Genomic DNA, 17,453 nt, shown 5'->3' with positions numbered 1-17,453 from the left:
TATGAAGCCATATGCGCAAAGGGGCCTGAACCATGACAAAAGGATCTTTAACTACAGGCTATCCAGGGCACGGCGTGTTGTGGAAAATGCTTTTGGCATCCTGGCTAACCGGTTTCGCATTTTCCACACTGCCATTAACCTGAGGGTGGACAAAATTGACTGGGTTGTCACGGCGTGCTGTGTCCTGCACAATTTGCTCCGCAGAAAAGCCACACAGCAAAGGGCTACAGGCACAGCACTCCAAGAAGACCAAGAACTGCCAGAGGAGGTAGTGCAGATATCCTCCTTGCAAACCCCAACACAACACTACACAGGGAGTGCACGAGCCAAACAGGTGAGGGAAGAGTACATGGCCTACTTTAATGGGGAGGGCGCTGTGGATTGGCAGGAGGAATCAATTAGATAGCCAAAAAAATAGACTCACCGATGCAGACTGCGAATTCTCCTCCTCCTCCTGCGCCGTGACTTATTGGTTTTCATGTTCTACCATAAGGACTACTCCTGTCCTCATCGACTCCTGGCTGAGGGTGAATGTCAACCGGTCATAGTACCAGAGCGATGTTTGATACATCTCGTCGACTCCAGCACCAGACTTCTTTGCAGCCTCCACCTTCTTGTGTTCCTTTAAGAACACCGTGCGCAGATTCTGGATGCGTTTCCTCACCCATTCAACATTGGCCTCTGGGTGAAATGGAAGACTGTAGCGTGCCAACTCCTCCAAGGCTTGGTTTCTTTTCATTTTGTTTGAATACTCCTTGGATTTTGTTCACCACAGGCATTCGTGTGCACGATATTTTTCAATAAACCCTTCAAGAAACTCTTGTTCCTTTGCGTTGGACATTGGGACTGTAAAAAGATAAAACCATTTTAGTTGTTATAGTTATACCCATGTTTTGTTTTTTTATTTAAATTTTTATAGTTATAGTTACCAGTTTACCTAGTTCTTATGTTTTAAGTATTTAAAATGTTAATAAACTTTTATGAAAACCACTATACATTTTATTGTGCAGATTGCTATTCACACACACAGGTGAATGGGGCCTAGCAGAGAGGAGTGCATGGAATACTGCAATGGTGGACAATGGTTTATGTATATATATCTATATATACACAAACACACACACACAGGTGAATGGGGCCTAGCAGAGAGGAGTGCATGGAATACTGCAATGGTGGACAATGGTTTATGTATATATATCTATATATACACAAACACACAAACACAGGTGAATGGGGCCTAGCAGAGAGGAGTGCATGGAATACTGCAATGGTGGACAATGGTTTATGTATATATATCTATATATACACAAACACACAAACACAGGTGAATGGAGCCTAGCAGAGAGGAGTGCATGGAATACTGCAATGGTGGACAATGGTTTATGTATATATATCTATATATACACAAACACACACACACACAGGTGAATGGGGCCTAGCAGAGAGGAGTGCATGGAATACTGCAATGGTGGACATTGGTTATATGTATACACACACACAGGGCCCACCCAAAAAAAAACAGTGACATGGTCGGGTGCACGGTTGACAAACCAGTGCTCTATACACACTATATACATTGGTGGCAACAGTGGGCATGCATAGGAGAGCATTGGGAGTGCAAACATACCAGGTTGTTGTTCTGGGAGCTGAGACAAGAAGGAGAGTCCAACTGCTGCGCCAGCGCTGTTTGCTATGTGGAAAAACATGGCGCCGGGGGAGTGTTTAGGAAATGCCACTCAAATAGGCTGGATCAAACGACGGACGCACCGACGGACGCACGACGGAGGCGGCAAAAAACACTCATGATCTGCATACGATTGACGGTCGGTCGGCCTGGGATTGCCGGATCCTACCTGCAGCACGTAGGACCAAAGATGCGACCAAACAAGTGGCGGGTACGCGCATTGGATCGGAATCGGATCAAATAAATGGCAAAAACACACGATAGTACATACAATCTGCATACAACCGGTCGGAATTGGATCTAAATTGACAGAATCGGGCCCTAGTCGTCATGGTGTGTACCCAGCATTATTATCATATTCTCTAGCCATATTTATATTGGATATATACTGTATATCTGATATCTTACATACCTAGTCGTTGTCTTTTCAACCTATAAACCTGAATAATATTCTGACACTCTGATATCCTCTACTGCCTGAAGTTGAAGTCCTGAAATCTCTCACTTTCTGAATCTCTCATCCTATTAAATTTCACCCCCAGTCATTAATAAAACTTCAAGTATCATTCATAACATTTGCCTACTTTATAAACCTTTCTTCGGGTAGATCTCGCTGCTAAGGGCTTTACATATGATGCTGCTTTCACACCGCAAAACCTGCTTAGACCAGGTATTTAAAACAGGTCAGAGCAAGTTTAACCCCTTTCACACCGCATGTAAATACCTGGTCTAAAGCAGGTGTCACGCTCCTAGAAGCACCAGCTGGAGAGTGACGGAGGCTGGGTGCTTAACGTATGGTGGTTGCATCCACGACAGAAGGGAGTGAAACAAGGAGGCTAAAATATAATGAATTTAATGAAGATATTGCAGACAGTGATAATGATGATAAAAACAGTATATGGCAAGTATGCAAATATAAAGTCAATTGTCCAGAAAGTATTATAAAGATGATGAAGCTTGGTCCTTGAAGAATATTGCAATATAATTGAAGAGTGGAATAGAATATAAACCGGAGTAGTAATTAAGGGTTGCAGAAGGAATTGAGGATTGAATGACTTGAAGAACGAATGAAGATTGTATTGCAGATTGAAAGATTGGATGAAGGTTGGAAGATTGGATGATGTGGATGATTGGATGAAGGTTGGATGATTTGATGAAGGTTGGAAGATTGGATGAAGGTTGGAAGATTGGATGATTGGGTGATGTGGATGATGATTTGAAGATTGGATGCGGATTGGAGGATTGGGTGAGGATTTGAAGATTGGATGATAATAACTGAAGATAACTGAAGAAGAGGTATCCTTGCAGTATATGGTCGTGGCTGCTGCCAGAGGTAACCTTTGGAAGTAACCGTCAGGAGTATAGCAAGGTGAGACCCCTTTGAGGATCTGACCTCGCTGTCCACATAGGCGGTAAGCAGAGTCCGGTGGTACTTGATGCAGTAAACGGCCAGCAGGATCTTCTCCAGGGGAAGCTCAGGATTGTAGTGGGAACTACGGAGCCAGGTGAGAGTGGAAGCTCAGGATTGCAGTGAGTACTACAGAGCCAGGTAGGAGCAATGATGCTACGGGATCGATATCATTGTACGGACTAGCCTGAGCAGCCAGTACTTACCAGGTAAGCTGTGCTGGGATTGGTCAGGCAATCAGAGAGGGAGGCGGAGCCGTGCAGGAGAGGCTGGGAAGCCCTGATTGTATGCAGCTGCACAAACACGGCCTTTACACAGACACAAACCAGGCACAAACACACATGGTGATATGCTACTCATGTCCTGCATGGAGATGGAGCACAATACACCAGTGTCACCACGCGATGACAACACGGCCACATGTACCCCAGTGGAGCCAGAGACATAACAGAGGTGAGCGCCATGGTTTTAGTGCACCTAGAGGGTCCAGGACTGGGCACAGTACAGGGGTCTTTAGGCAAGCGCCATGGAGGATATGACAGCAGGTTTGCGGTGTGAAAGCAATAGAGTGAAAGCGTTACTTCTGGGCAGCTCCCCCCAAGTACCTCTTGTTCCTGTTGGGCAGGCCGGAGTAGCAGGGCAGGGCCACCTCCGAGTGGCAGATGCCTCCATTCCTCAGCTGGTCGGTGCTGGAGGGGCAGTGGGGCAGATACTGGCCATTCACCCTCCAGGCCCCCCGGCTCTCCCCCAAGCACAGGTCATCATACAGCGCCAGGGCCTCCTTGTACTGCTCCATGCCGCCACTCTATGGTCGGGCCCCGGGGTGCAGCGGCCCCCAAGCGTGTCTCATCCCAGCTGCAGTGCTTGACTCTGAGTGGACGGATCTCCGGGGGGGAGGGGGAGAGCAGCAGCCAGCCTGCCCGAAAACTAGAAGGCTACGCACCCGAACCTCACAGCCCAGATCCTACCTGGGCAGCGCAGGGAATGGAATAATCGTGCTGGGGTCCCTGCGGTGTATGTTAAATCAGTGGCGGGGTCCCTGCAGTGGATGGGAACTACTAGTGGAAGATGGAATACCATTTCAGACCCATTCAGACCGCAAGAAAACGGGTCTGAAAGTGGTAGGACCCTGCTTCTATACCGTTTCCAAAAACTGTTTTTTTAAATCACTGTGCACCTTTCAGACCGCACATATTACCATTTTAAAATGGTTCAAAATTGGCAAAATACCATTTTTTTAGTGCGGTCTGAAAGGGGCATCAGATTTTGGCAGGGGACTTTGACGACATAGTCAAAATCTCCTAGAAGGTTAGCCAAAATCTCCCAGTTTTACTCCTGTTTAGATCCAATGCTAAGTCAGTATCTCCTAGCATAGATAGACTGTGCAGGCAAGGCAAGACTTTTGACTAGATCATAGGCTATGATTAGTTATATAAAATCGCTTAGTTGAAATCTCCTGTGCATCTATTCAAAATCTATTGTGCATCTAGTCAATATTGCTTAGTCAAAATTGGACATTCGCCAATATCTCACACCGTGTGTACAGATCTTGTGGTGGGTTTCATGTTGCAAACCTTGCTGGCTGCAAATTGCAGAAAATTACATAATTAAGCCCTTCGATTTTTCCGAGTGAATTGGATGGGATTCAAAGGCTTAGCAACTATACCTAGAGTGCAAAAGAACTCCCAGAAATACAAATGCATTCTGGATATTCTCAGTGATCAGGCAAATATGCATTTACAGTTGGTCATAATTGGTTCTCAAACAAACAAAATAAATGTAATGCTAGAATAGAAAGAAGCACACTGCCCATTGCTTATATTATTATTGTTGTCAATTATTTATAGCATCAATCATACTATGCAGTGCATTACAGAAAAAGCGGTAATTTTACAATGCAATAGTAATATTATATACCCAGGGGTATATTTAGAAAAGTGCAGATTTACACACACACACACACACACACACACACACACACACACACACACACACACACACTAATATTTCTGGTACAGGATCAGTTATATCATACCAGTCACATTTTGTATACATGTGCCTTTGCTCCCATATGGTATCATTCCATTATCATTTATAGGGCCAGGTGTATTGGGATACGGTCATTGGTCTACAGTATGTTGGTCGACAGAGCCGGCCCTAGCCTAAATGATGCCACAGGCAAGATTTTGGCTGGTGTCCCCTAGCACCACCACTAGTCCCGCCTCTGACTCTGCTCCCCTTTCCCAGCACCATCAACCCTCATCATAGCAGTCATCCTTTTGGTGCTCCTACTCGCAATATTTTAAAATGAAACAGTGCACACATTCGGTGCGCAGCCCAAACAGGGGTGTGTTCTAGCTGGGATGGGGCATGGCCACACAATAGTACCCCCAATTCACATTATGCCACAATGTAGTGCAACTTTATTCACGTTACATCACACAGTATTACCACTTTACCTTACTGTATATACATTACTCCTCACATTATTCACATTATACCCTTAGAAAAAAATCATGAGAAAATATTGTATTTTAACCCCTTCATGACAGAGCCAGTTTGTGCCTTCATGACAGAGCCCTTTTTTTCAAATCTGACATGTCTCACTTAAGTGGGGATAACTTTTTTTTGCTTTTACTTATCCCAGTGATTTTGAGATTGTTTTCTCGTGACACATTGTACTTCAAGATAGTGGTAAATTTTGGTCGATACAGTCTGTGTTTTTTTGTGAAAAATACCAAAATATCGTGAAAAAATGGAAAATTTAGCAATATGCAAAATGTCACATTTTCTGCTTGTGAGACAAATAATCATACCACTCAAAATAGTTAATAACTAACAAAGACCATATGTCTACTTTATGTTGCAATCATTATTTCAACCTCCTTTTCATTTTTTTGGACACTAGGAGGCTTCAAATATGACTAGCAAATTCTCAAATTTTCAAGAAAATTTCAAACACTGATTTTTTTAGGGACCAGTTCAGTTCTGATGTGACTTTGAGGGACTTGTATGTGAGACAACCCCATAAATGATGCCATTTCAAAAACTGCACCCCTCACAGTATTTAAAACAGCATTTTGGAAGTTTGTTAACCCTTTAGGTGTTTCACAGGAATTAAAACAAAGTGTAGGTGAAATTTCAAAATTTCTTTTTTTTTGCAGAGTTTCAATTTTAATACATTTTTCTAATGAATACAGTAGATTTTACTAGAGAAATGTGACTAAAAATTGATTCCCCCAATTCTTTTGTTTTCAAAAATATCCTATATGTGGCCCTAGTGTGCACGTTGACCAAACCACAGGCTTCATAATAGAAGGAGCACCTACTTTTGGAGCCTCCTTTTTATGAGATTTTTTTTTAGGCACCATGTAGGTTTCTAGGCACCATAAGTGCTAAAAGTTAGGAACCTCCCCCACAAGTCACCCCATTTTGCAATCTACACCCCTCAGGGAATTCATCTAGGGGTATAGTGTACATTTCAAACCCCCAGGGGTTTCACCAATTTTGGTACAACTGGGATGTGAAAATGGAAAATTACATTTTTTTACACAAACATGCAGTTCTGGCTCAAAATTTTTCATTTTCACAAGGAATGAAGGAGACAAAGCACCCCAAAGTCTGTGCCCCAATTTCTCCCGAGTACGGCAATGCCTCACATGTGACAAAAAAAACCAGTTGGGCGCATGGCAGGACTCAGAAGGGAAGGAGTGATTTTTGGATTTTGCAGCACAGATTTTGGTGGAATGAATGGTGGGTGCCATGTTGCATTAGCAAGACTCCCAAAGCACCAATACAGTGGAACCCCCCCACAAGTCACCCCATTTTGCAAAGTAAACCCCTCAGGGAATTCATCTAGGGGTATAGTGTACATTTCAAACCCCCAGGGGTTTCACCAATTTTGATACAACTGGGCAGTGAAAATGAAAAATTACATTTTTTACACAAAAATGCAGTTCTGGCTCAAAATTTTTCATTTTCACAAGGAATGAAGGAGACAAAGCACCCCAAAATCTGTGCCCCAATTTCTCCCGAGTACGGCAATGCCTCACATGTGACCAAAAAATACCAGTTGGGCGCATGGCAGGACTCAGAAGGGAAGGAGTGATTTTTGGATTTTGCAGCACAGATTTTGGTGGAATGAATGGTGGGTGCTATGTTGCACCAATACAGTGGAACCCCCCCACAAGTCACCCCATTTTGCAAAGTACACCCCTCAGGGAATTCATCTAGGGGTATAGTGTACATTTCAAACCCCCAGGGGTTTCACCAATTGTGGTACAACTGGGCAGTGAAAATGAAAAATTAAATTTTTTACACAAAAATGCAGTTCTGGCTCAACATTTTTCATTTTCACAAGGAATGAAGGAGACAAAGCACCCCAAAATCTGTGCCCCAATTTCTCCCGAGTACGGCAATGCCTCACATGTGACCAAAAAATACCAGTTGGGCGCATGGCAGGACTCAGAAGGGAAGGAGTGATTTTTGGATTTGGCAGCACAGATTTTGGTGGAATGAATGGTGGGTGCCATGTTGCATTAGCAAGACTCCCAAAGCACCAATACAGTGGAACCCCCCCACAAGTCACCCCATTTTGCAAAGTACACCCCTCAGGGAATTCATCTAGGGGTATAGTGTACATTTTAAACCCCCAGGGGTTTCACCAATTTTGGTACAACTGGGCAGTGAAAATGAAAAATTACATTTTTTTACACAAAAATGCAGTTCTGGCTCAAAATTTTTCATTTTCACAAGGAATAAAGGAGACAAAGCACCCCAAAATCTGTGCCCCAATTTCTCCCGAGTATGGCAATGCCTCACATGTGACCAAAAAATACCAGTTGGGCGCATGGCAGGACTCAGAAGGGAAGGAGTGATTTTTGGATTTGGCAGCACAGATTTTGGTGGAATGAATGGTGGGTGCCATGTTGCATTAGCAAGACTCCCAAAGCACCAATACAGTGGAACCCCCCCACAAGTCACCCCATTTTGCAAAGTACACCCCTCAGGGAATTCATCTAGGGGTATAGTGTACATTTCAAACCCCAAGGGGTTTCACCAATTTTGATACAACTGGGCAGTGAAAATGAAAAATTACATTTTTTTACACAAAAATGCAGTTCTGGCTCAAAATTTTTCATTTTCACAAGGAATGAAGGAGACAAAGCACCCCAAAATCTGTGCCCCAATTTCTCCCGAGTACGGCAATGCCTCACATGTGACCAAAAAATACCAGTTGGGCGCATGGCAGGACTCAGAAGGGAAGGAGTGATTTTTGGATTTGGCAGCACAGATTTTGGTGGAATGAATGGTGGGTGCCATGTTGCATTAGCAAGACTCCCAAAGCACCAATACAGTGGAACCCCCCCACAAGTCACCCCATTTTGCAAAGTACACCCCTCAGGGAATTCATCTAGGGGTATAGTGTACATTTCAAACCCCCAGGGGTTTCACCAATTTTGATACAACTGGGCAGTGAAAATGAAAAATTACATTTTTTTACACAAAAATGCAGTTCTGGCTCAAAATTTTTCATTTTCACAAGGAATGAAGGAGACAAAGCACCCCAAAATCTGTGCCCCAATTTCTCCCGAGTACGGCAATGCCTCACATGTGACCAAAAAATACCAGTTGGGCGCATGGCAGGACTCAGAAGGGAAGGAGTGATTTTTGGATTTGGCAGCACAGATTTTGGTGGAATGAATGGTGGGTGCCATGTTGCATTAGCAAGACTCCCAAAGCACCAATACAGTGGAACCCCCCCACAAGTCACCCCATTTTGCAAAGTACACCCCTCAGGGAATTCATCTAGGGGTATAGTGTACATTTCAAACCCCCAGGGGTTTCACCAATTTTGGTACAACTGGGCTGTGAAAATGAAAAATTACATTTTTTTACACAAAAATGTACTTCTGGCTCAAAATTTTTCATTTTCACAAGGAATGAAGGAGACAACGCACCCCAAAATCTGTGCCCCCATTTCTCCAGAGTACGGCAATGCCTCACATGTGACCAAAAAATACCAGTTGGGTGCATGGCAGGACTCAGAAGGGAAGGAGTGATTTTTGGATTTTGGAGCACAGATTTTGGTGGAATGAATGGTGGGTGCTATGTTGCATTACCAATACAGTGGAACCCCCCCACAAGTCACCCCATTTTGCAAAGTACACCCCTCAGGGAATTCATCTAGGGGTATAGTGTACATTTCAAACCCCCAGGGGTTTCACCAATTTTGGTACAACTGGGCAGTGAAAATGAAAAATTACATTTTTTTACACAAAAATGCAGTTCTGGCTCAAAATTTTTCATTTTCACAAGGAATGAAGGAGACAAAGCACCCCAAAATCTGTGCCCCAATTTCTCCCGAGTACGGCAATGCCTCACATGTGACCAAAAAATACCAGTTGGGCGCATGGCAGGACTCAGAAGGGAAGGAGTGATTTTTGGATTTGGCAGCACAGATTTTGGTGGAATGAATGGTGGGTGCCATGTTGCATTAGCAAGACTCCCAAAGCACCAATACAGTGGAACCCCCCCACAAGTCACCCCATTTTGCAAAGTACACCCCTCAGGGAATTCATCTAGGGGTATAGTGTACATTTCAAACCCCCAGGGGTTTCACCAATTTTGATACAACTGGGCAGTGAAAATGAAAAATTACATTTTTTTACACAAAAATGCAGTTCTGGCTCAAAATTTTTCATTTTCACAAGGAATGAAGGAGACAAAGCACCCCAAAATCTGTGCCCCAATTTCTCCCGAGTACGGCAATGCCTCACATGTGACCAAAAAATACCAGTTGGGCGCATGGCAGGACTCAGAAGGGAAGGAGTGATTTTTGGATTTGGCAGCACAGATTTTGGTGGAATGAATGGTGGGTGCCATGTTGCATTAGCAAGACTCCCAAAGCACCAATACAGTGGAACCACCCCACAAGTCACCCCATTTTGCAAAGTACACCCCTCAGGGAATTCATCTAGGGGTATAGTGTACATTTCAAACCCCCAGGGGTTTCACCAATTTTGATACAACTGGGCAGTGAAAATGAAAAATTACATTTTTTTACACAAAAATGCAGTTCTGGCTCAAAATTTTTCATTTTCACAAGGAATGAAGGAGACAAAGCACCCCAAAATCTGTGCCTCAATTTCTCCCGAGTACGGCAATGCCTCACATGTGACCAAAAAATACCAGTTGGGCGCATGGCAGGACTCAGAAGGGAAGGAGTGATTTTTGGATTTGGCAGCACAGATTTTGGTGGAATGAATGGTGGGTGCCATGTTGCATTAGCAAGACTCCCAAAGCACCAATACAGTGGAACCCCCCCACAAGTCACCCCATTTTGCAAAGTACACCCCTCAGGGAATTCATCTAGGGGTATAGTGTACATTTCAAACCCCCAGGGGTTTCACCAATTTTGGTACAACTGGGCTGTGAAAATGAAAAATTACATTTTTTTACACAAAAATGTACTTCTGGCTCAAAATTTTTCATTTTCACAAGGAATGAAGGAGACAAAGCACCCTAAAATCTGTGCCCCCATTTCTCCAGAGTACGGCAATGCCTCACATGTGACCAAAAAATACCAGTTGGGTGCATGGCAGGACTCAGAAGGGAAGGAGTGATTTTTGGATTTTGGAGCACAGATTTTGGTGGAATGAATGGTGGGTGCTATGTTGCATTACCAATACAGTGGAACCCCCCCACAAGTGACCCCATTTTGCAAACTACACTCCTCAGGGAATTCATCTAGGGGTATAGTGTACATTTCAAACCCCAAGGGGTTTCACCAATTTTGATACAACTGGGCAGTGAAAATGAAAAATTACATTTTTTTACACAAAAATGCAGTTCTGGCTCAAAATTTTTCATTTTCACAAGGAATGAAGGAGACAAAGCACCCCAAAATCTGTGCCCCAATTTCTCCCGAGTACGGCAATGCCTCACATGTGACCAAAAAATACCAGTTGGGCGCATGGCAGGACTCAGAAGGGAAGGAGTGATTTTTGGATTTGGCAGCACAGATTTTGGTGGAATGAATGGTGGGTGCCATGTTGCATTAGCAAGACTCCCAAAGCACCAATACAGTGGAACCCCCCCACAAGTCACCCCATTTTGCAAAGTACACCCCTCAGGGAATTCATCTAGGGGTATAGTGTACATTTCAAACCCCCAGGGGTTTCACCAATTTTGATACAACTGGGCAGTGAAAATGAAAAATTACATTTTTTTACACAAAAATGCAGTTCTGGCTCAAAATTTTTCATTTTCACAAGGAATGAAGGAGACAAAGCACCCCAAAATCTGTGCCCCAATTTCTCCCGAGTACGGCAATGCCTCACATGTGACCAAAAAATACCAGTTGGGCGCATGGCAGGACTCAGAAGGGAAGGAGTGATTTTTGGATTTGGCAGCACAGATTTTGGTGGAATGAATGGTGGGTGCCATGTTGCATTAGCAAGACTCCCAAAGCACCAATACAGTGGAACCCCCCCACAAGTCACCCCATTTTGCAAAGTACACCCCTCAGGGAATTCATCTAGGGGTATAGTGTACATTTCAAACCCCCAGGGGTTTCACCAATTTTGGTACAACTGGGCTGTGAAAATGAAAAATTACATTTTTTTACACAAAAATGTACTTCTGGCTCAAAATTTTTCATTTTCACAAGGAATGAAGGAGACAACGCACCCCAAAATCTGTGCCCCCATTTCTCCAGAGTACGGCAATGCCTCACATGTGACCAAAAAATACCAGTTGGGTGCATGGCAGGACTCAGAAGGGAAGGAGTGATTTTTGGATTTTGGAGCACAGATTTTGGTGGAATGAATGGTGGGTGCTATGTTGCATTACCAATACAGTGGAACCCCCCCACAAGTCACCCCATTTTGCAAAGTACACCCCTCAGGGAATTCATCTAGGGGTATAGTGTACATTTCAAACCCCCAGGGGTTTCACCAATTTTGGTACAACTGGGCAGTGAAAATGAAAAATTACATTTTTTTACACAAAAATGCAGTTCTGGCTCAAAATTTTTCATTTTCACAAGGAATGAAGGAGACAAAGCACCCCAAAATCTGTGCCCCAATTTCTCCCGAGTACGGCAATGCCTCACATGTGACCAAAAAATACCAGTTGGGCGCATGGCAGGACTCAGAAGGGAAGGAGTGATTTTTGGATTTGGCAGCACAGATTTTGGTGGAATGAATGGTGGGTGCCATGTTGCATTAGCAAGACTCCCAAAGCACCAATACAGTGGAACCCCCCCACAAGTCACCCCATTTTGCAAAGTACACCCCTCAGGGAATTCATCTAGGGGTATAGTGTACATTTCAAACCCCCAGGGGTTTCACCAATTTTGATACAACTGGGCAGTGAAAATGAAAAATTACATTTTTTTACACAAAAATGCAGTTCTGGCTCAAAATTTTTCATTTTCACAAGGAATGAAGGAGACAAAGCACCCCAAAATCTGTGCCCCAATTTCTCCCGAGTACGGCAATGCCTCACATGTGACCAAAAAATACCAGTTGGGCGCATGGCAGGACTCAGAAGGGAAGGAGTGATTTTTGGATTTGGCAGCACAGATTTTGGTGGAATGAATGGTGGGTGCCATGTTGCATTAGCAAGACTCCCAAAGCACCAATACAGTGGAACCACCCCACAAGTCACCCCATTTTGCAAAGTACACCCCTCAGGGAATTCATCTAGGGGTATAGTGTACATTTCAAACCCCCAGGGGTTTCACCAATTTTGATACAACTGGGCAGTGAAAATGAAAAATTACATTTTTTTACACAAAAATGCAGTTCTGGCTCAAAATTTTTCATTTTCACAAGGAATGAAGGAGACAAAGCACCCCAAAATCTGTGCCTCAATTTCTCCCGAGTACGGCAATGCCTCACATGTGACCAAAAAATACCAGTTGGGCGCATGGCAGGACTCAGAAGGGAAGGAGTGATTTTTGGATTTGGCAGCACAGATTTTGGTGGAATGAATGGTGGGTGCCATGTTGCATTAGCAAGACTCCCAAAGCACCAATACAGTGGAACCCCCCCACAAGTCACCCCATTTTGCAAAGTACACCCCTCAGGGAATTCATCTAGGGGTATAGTGTACATTTCAAACCCCCAGGGGTTTCACCAATTTTGGTACAACTGGGCTGTGAAAATGAAAAATTACATTTTTTTACACAAAAATGTACTTCTGGCTCAAAATTTTTCATTTTCACAAGGAATGAAGGAGACAAAGCACCCCAAAATCTGTGCCCCCATTTCTCCAGAGTACGGCAATGCCTCACATGTGACCAAAAAATACCAGTTGGGTGCATGGCAGGACTCAGAAGGGAAGGAGTGATTTTTGGATTTTGGAGCACAGATTTTGGTGGAATGAATGGTGGGTGCTATGTTGCATTACCAATACAGTGGAACCCCCCCACAAGTGACCCCATTTTGCAAACTACACTCCTCAGGGAATTCATCTAGGGGTATAGTGTACATTTCAAACCCCCAGGGGTTTCACCAATTTTGGTACAACTGGGCTGTGAAAATGAAAAATTACATTTTTTTTACACAAAAATGTACTTCTGGCTCAAAATTTTTCATTTTCACAAGGAATGAAGGAGACAAAGCACCCCAAAATCTGTGCCCCCATTTCTCCAGAGTACGGCAATGCCTCACATGTGACCAAAAAATACCAGTTGGGTGCATGGCAGGACTCAGAAGGGAAGGAGTGATTTTTGGATTTTGGAGCACAGATTTTGGTGGAATGAATGGTGGGTGCTATGTTGCATTACCAATACAGTGGAACCCCCCCACAAGTGACCCCATTTTGCAAACTACACCCCTCAGGGAATTCATCTAGGGGTATAGTGTACATTTCAAACCCCCAGGGGTTTCACCAATTTTGATACAACTGGGCAGTGAAAATGAAAAATTACATTTTTTTACACAAAAATGCAGTTCTGGCTCAAAATTTTTCATTTTCACAAGGAATGAAGGAGACAAAGCACCCCAAAATCTGTGCCCCCATTTCTCCAGAGTACGGCAATGCCTCACATGTGACCAAAAAATACCAGTTGGGTGCATGGCAGGACTCAGAAGGGAAGGAGTGATTTTTGGATTTTGCAGCTCAGATTCTGGTGGAATGAATGGTGGGTGCTATGTGGCATTAGCAAGACCCCCGAAGCACGGTGAAATGATGAACCTAATAATCCATAGATGTGTGGTATATTTTGAAACACTCCTTTATACATAGGCCGGGTTTGTCGGGGCAAGTTTCACAGTGGAAAATAGTTTCCTTTCTTATTCCCTTTTTATAGCAACCTTTGCACCTTTTTTGTGTCCTGCCCTTTCTTGCAGTGGAGGGGATTTCGTTGGGAAAATGCTGCCCTGGTACAATACGGGGGCCAGTACTAGAAGTACTGGGGCCCTCTGCCTGCTGGTTCCCAAATATTAGGCCCTTTATGACTTCCTCTTGAAAGTGCATAAATGTCCCCCTCTGGCCGGTAGAACGGAATAGCACGTAAGCGTTATACAGTGCCATCTGGATGATATACACGGCCAGCTTCTTGTACCAGATATTTGTTTTCCGCAGGGCACTGTACGGCTTCAGTACCTGATCTGAAAGATCCACTCCGCCCATGTACTTATTGTAATCTAGGATACAATTTGGTTTTGAGGTGTGGGTACTGGTACCTCGTACAGGGATGGAGGTGGTACTGTCTCCATGAATTGTTGTCAGTATAAGGACATCCCTCTTGTCCTTATATTTGACCAACAACATATTTTCGGTGCATATTCCCCTGCTTTCACCCCTTCTCATTACTTGGGCAATGTGCGTTTTTGGGAGGCCTCTTTGGTTCTTACGCACAGTACCGCAAGCTGCTGTACCTCTTGAACCAAGGGCCTTAAACAGGGGGATGCTGGTGTAAAAGTTATCCACATAGAGGTGATAACCCTTGTCCAGGAAGGGGTGCATTAAATCCCAGACAATTTTTCCACTAACACCTACGAGGGAGGGGGGGCATTCTGGCGGTTCAATTCTTGAATCCTTCCCTTCATATACCCTAAACTTGTGGGTGTACCCTGTGGTGCTTTCACACAGCTTATACATTTTTATGCCATACCTTGCCCTCTTACTGGGAAGGTACTGGCGGAATTTAACCCTTCCTTTAAAATGTATAAGGGACTCGTCGATGCTAATACATTTATCAGGGATGTATAGCTCTGCAAATTTGGCACTGAAATGATCAATGACCGGCCTGACTTTGAATAGCCTGTCAAAGGTGGGATCATCTCTGGGTGGGCACTGTGCATTATCGGTGTAATGTATAAATTTATGGATTGCCTCAAAACGAGTCCGAGTCATGGCCATACGGTAAAATGGGGTGCTGTACAGAACATCTGTACTCCAATATTGCCTAATTTGTGGCTTTTTTACTATGCCCATATGAAACACCAGACCCCAAAACGTCATCATCTCTACTGCATCTACAGGGGTCCACCTAGCAAATGATGACGTGGGGTTTTGAGCAATAAACTGCTGGGCATATAAATCAGTTTGGTCCACCATTAAATTTATAAAATCATCAGAGAAAAATAATTTGAAAAAGTCAATTTCTCTGAGACCTGTGGAATCAAATTGGATTCCTGGCATGGCCAAAAACTCAGGAACCTGGGGCTCAAAATTGTCTGGTGGTGGGGTCCATACGAGATCAATTATTGGGGGGGGGTCTCAGCTGCTCTACGGGGGCGTCTTTGAGAGGGTCCCTCATCACCAGAGGAGGAAGAGGAGCTTAAGACGAATCCTTCAAATTCCCCGCTTGCCTCACTGGCTGTGTCAGAGTCAGAAGCAAGCATGGCATATGCCTCCTCCACTGAATACATTCTTCTGGATGACTGGGATGACATTTGGGATGACATTTGGGATGCCATTTTTATTTTTGTGTCACTGGTAGTGAAATGTTTCAACACGTGTATAGTGTAGGGGGGGGTACAAACTTTATTTCAACCCGGGGGGTATGTAGTGTGTAGTGTGTATGTAGTGCAGAAAAAAAAAATACTTTATACAAAAAAAAAAAAATTGAAGGGGTTAAAAAAAAAAAAAATTGAAGGGGTTAAAAAAAAAAAAAAAAAGGTCCTGCGCCAAAAATTGAGCACAGATGTTGGTCAGTAACGTCCGTCACTGAACAGCGCTCAAAGGCAACAGGAATTTGATCAAAAAAAAAAAAAATAGATCAACCCTGTGCCGAAAAAGCTGATCAGTGATGTACGTCACTGATCAGCGCACAGTGGCCACAGGACACCCACAAAATCACAATGTGTGTAAAAAAAAAATTAAAAAAAGACCACACAGCACCCACAAAAAAAAAAAAGGTGATCAGTGATGCGACACTGATTACCAGTGAGGGGCAGCAGGTGCACAACCTTTGGTGCAACTGGCAGCAACTGACAGGTATATATAAAAAAAAAAACCTCTGCGCCCCCAAAAAGTTGCTGATCACCTCAGATATAGTGATCAGCACAAAAGGCGGGGGTAGCAGACACAAAATATACACTCTCTATCACTCTCTGTCACTATCTCTCTCTATCTCTCACTATCTATCACTATCTATCACTATCTATCACTATCTATCACTATCTATCACTCTAGGACACTGCAGCAGCAGCACTGACAGTTATATGTATAAAAAAAAACCTGCACCCCCAAAAAGGGGGGGTAGCAGACACAAAATATACACTCTCTATCACTCTCTGTCACTATCTCTCTCTATCTCTCTATCTCTCACTATCTATCACTATCTATCACTCTATGACACTGCAGCAGCAGCACTGACAGTTATATATATAAAAAAAAACCTGCACCCCCAAAAAGGGGGGGTAGCAGACACAAATCTCTCTATCTCTCACTATCTATCACTATCTATCACTATCTATCACTATGACACTGCAGCAGCAGCACTGACAGTTATTTATATATAAAAAACCCCTGCACCCCCAAAAAGGGGGGTAGCAGACACAAAATATAGCTCTCTCTGTCACTATCTCTCTATCTCTCTCTATCTCTCTCTCTATCTCTCTATCTCTCTATCACACTGCAGCAGCAGCAGGAAGTCTCAGGAAGTCAGATCCAGGAAGCGTCCAGCACGCTACAAGCAGTGATCAAGTGATCAGGTAAGGTATTTGCAAGGATCAGGTAAGTATTAGCAAGGATCAGGTCAGTATCACGGCAGATAGGCACGGTGACCGCTCTGCACGCTATTCCAGACCGGAATGGCGTCTGCAGCGCAGTCACCGTTAGTTTAAATGTCGCGCCTTGGCTGTGATTGGTCCGTGGGTCCCACGGACCAATCACAGCCTT

This window comes from Crinia signifera, chromosome 2 (genome assembly GCF_055691185.1).
Source record: "Crinia signifera chromosome 2, ASM5569118v1, whole genome shotgun sequence".
Taxonomy (NCBI): domain Eukaryota; kingdom Metazoa; phylum Chordata; class Amphibia; order Anura; family Myobatrachidae; genus Crinia; species Crinia signifera.
Note: the sequence above shows the minus strand (reverse complement) of the source record.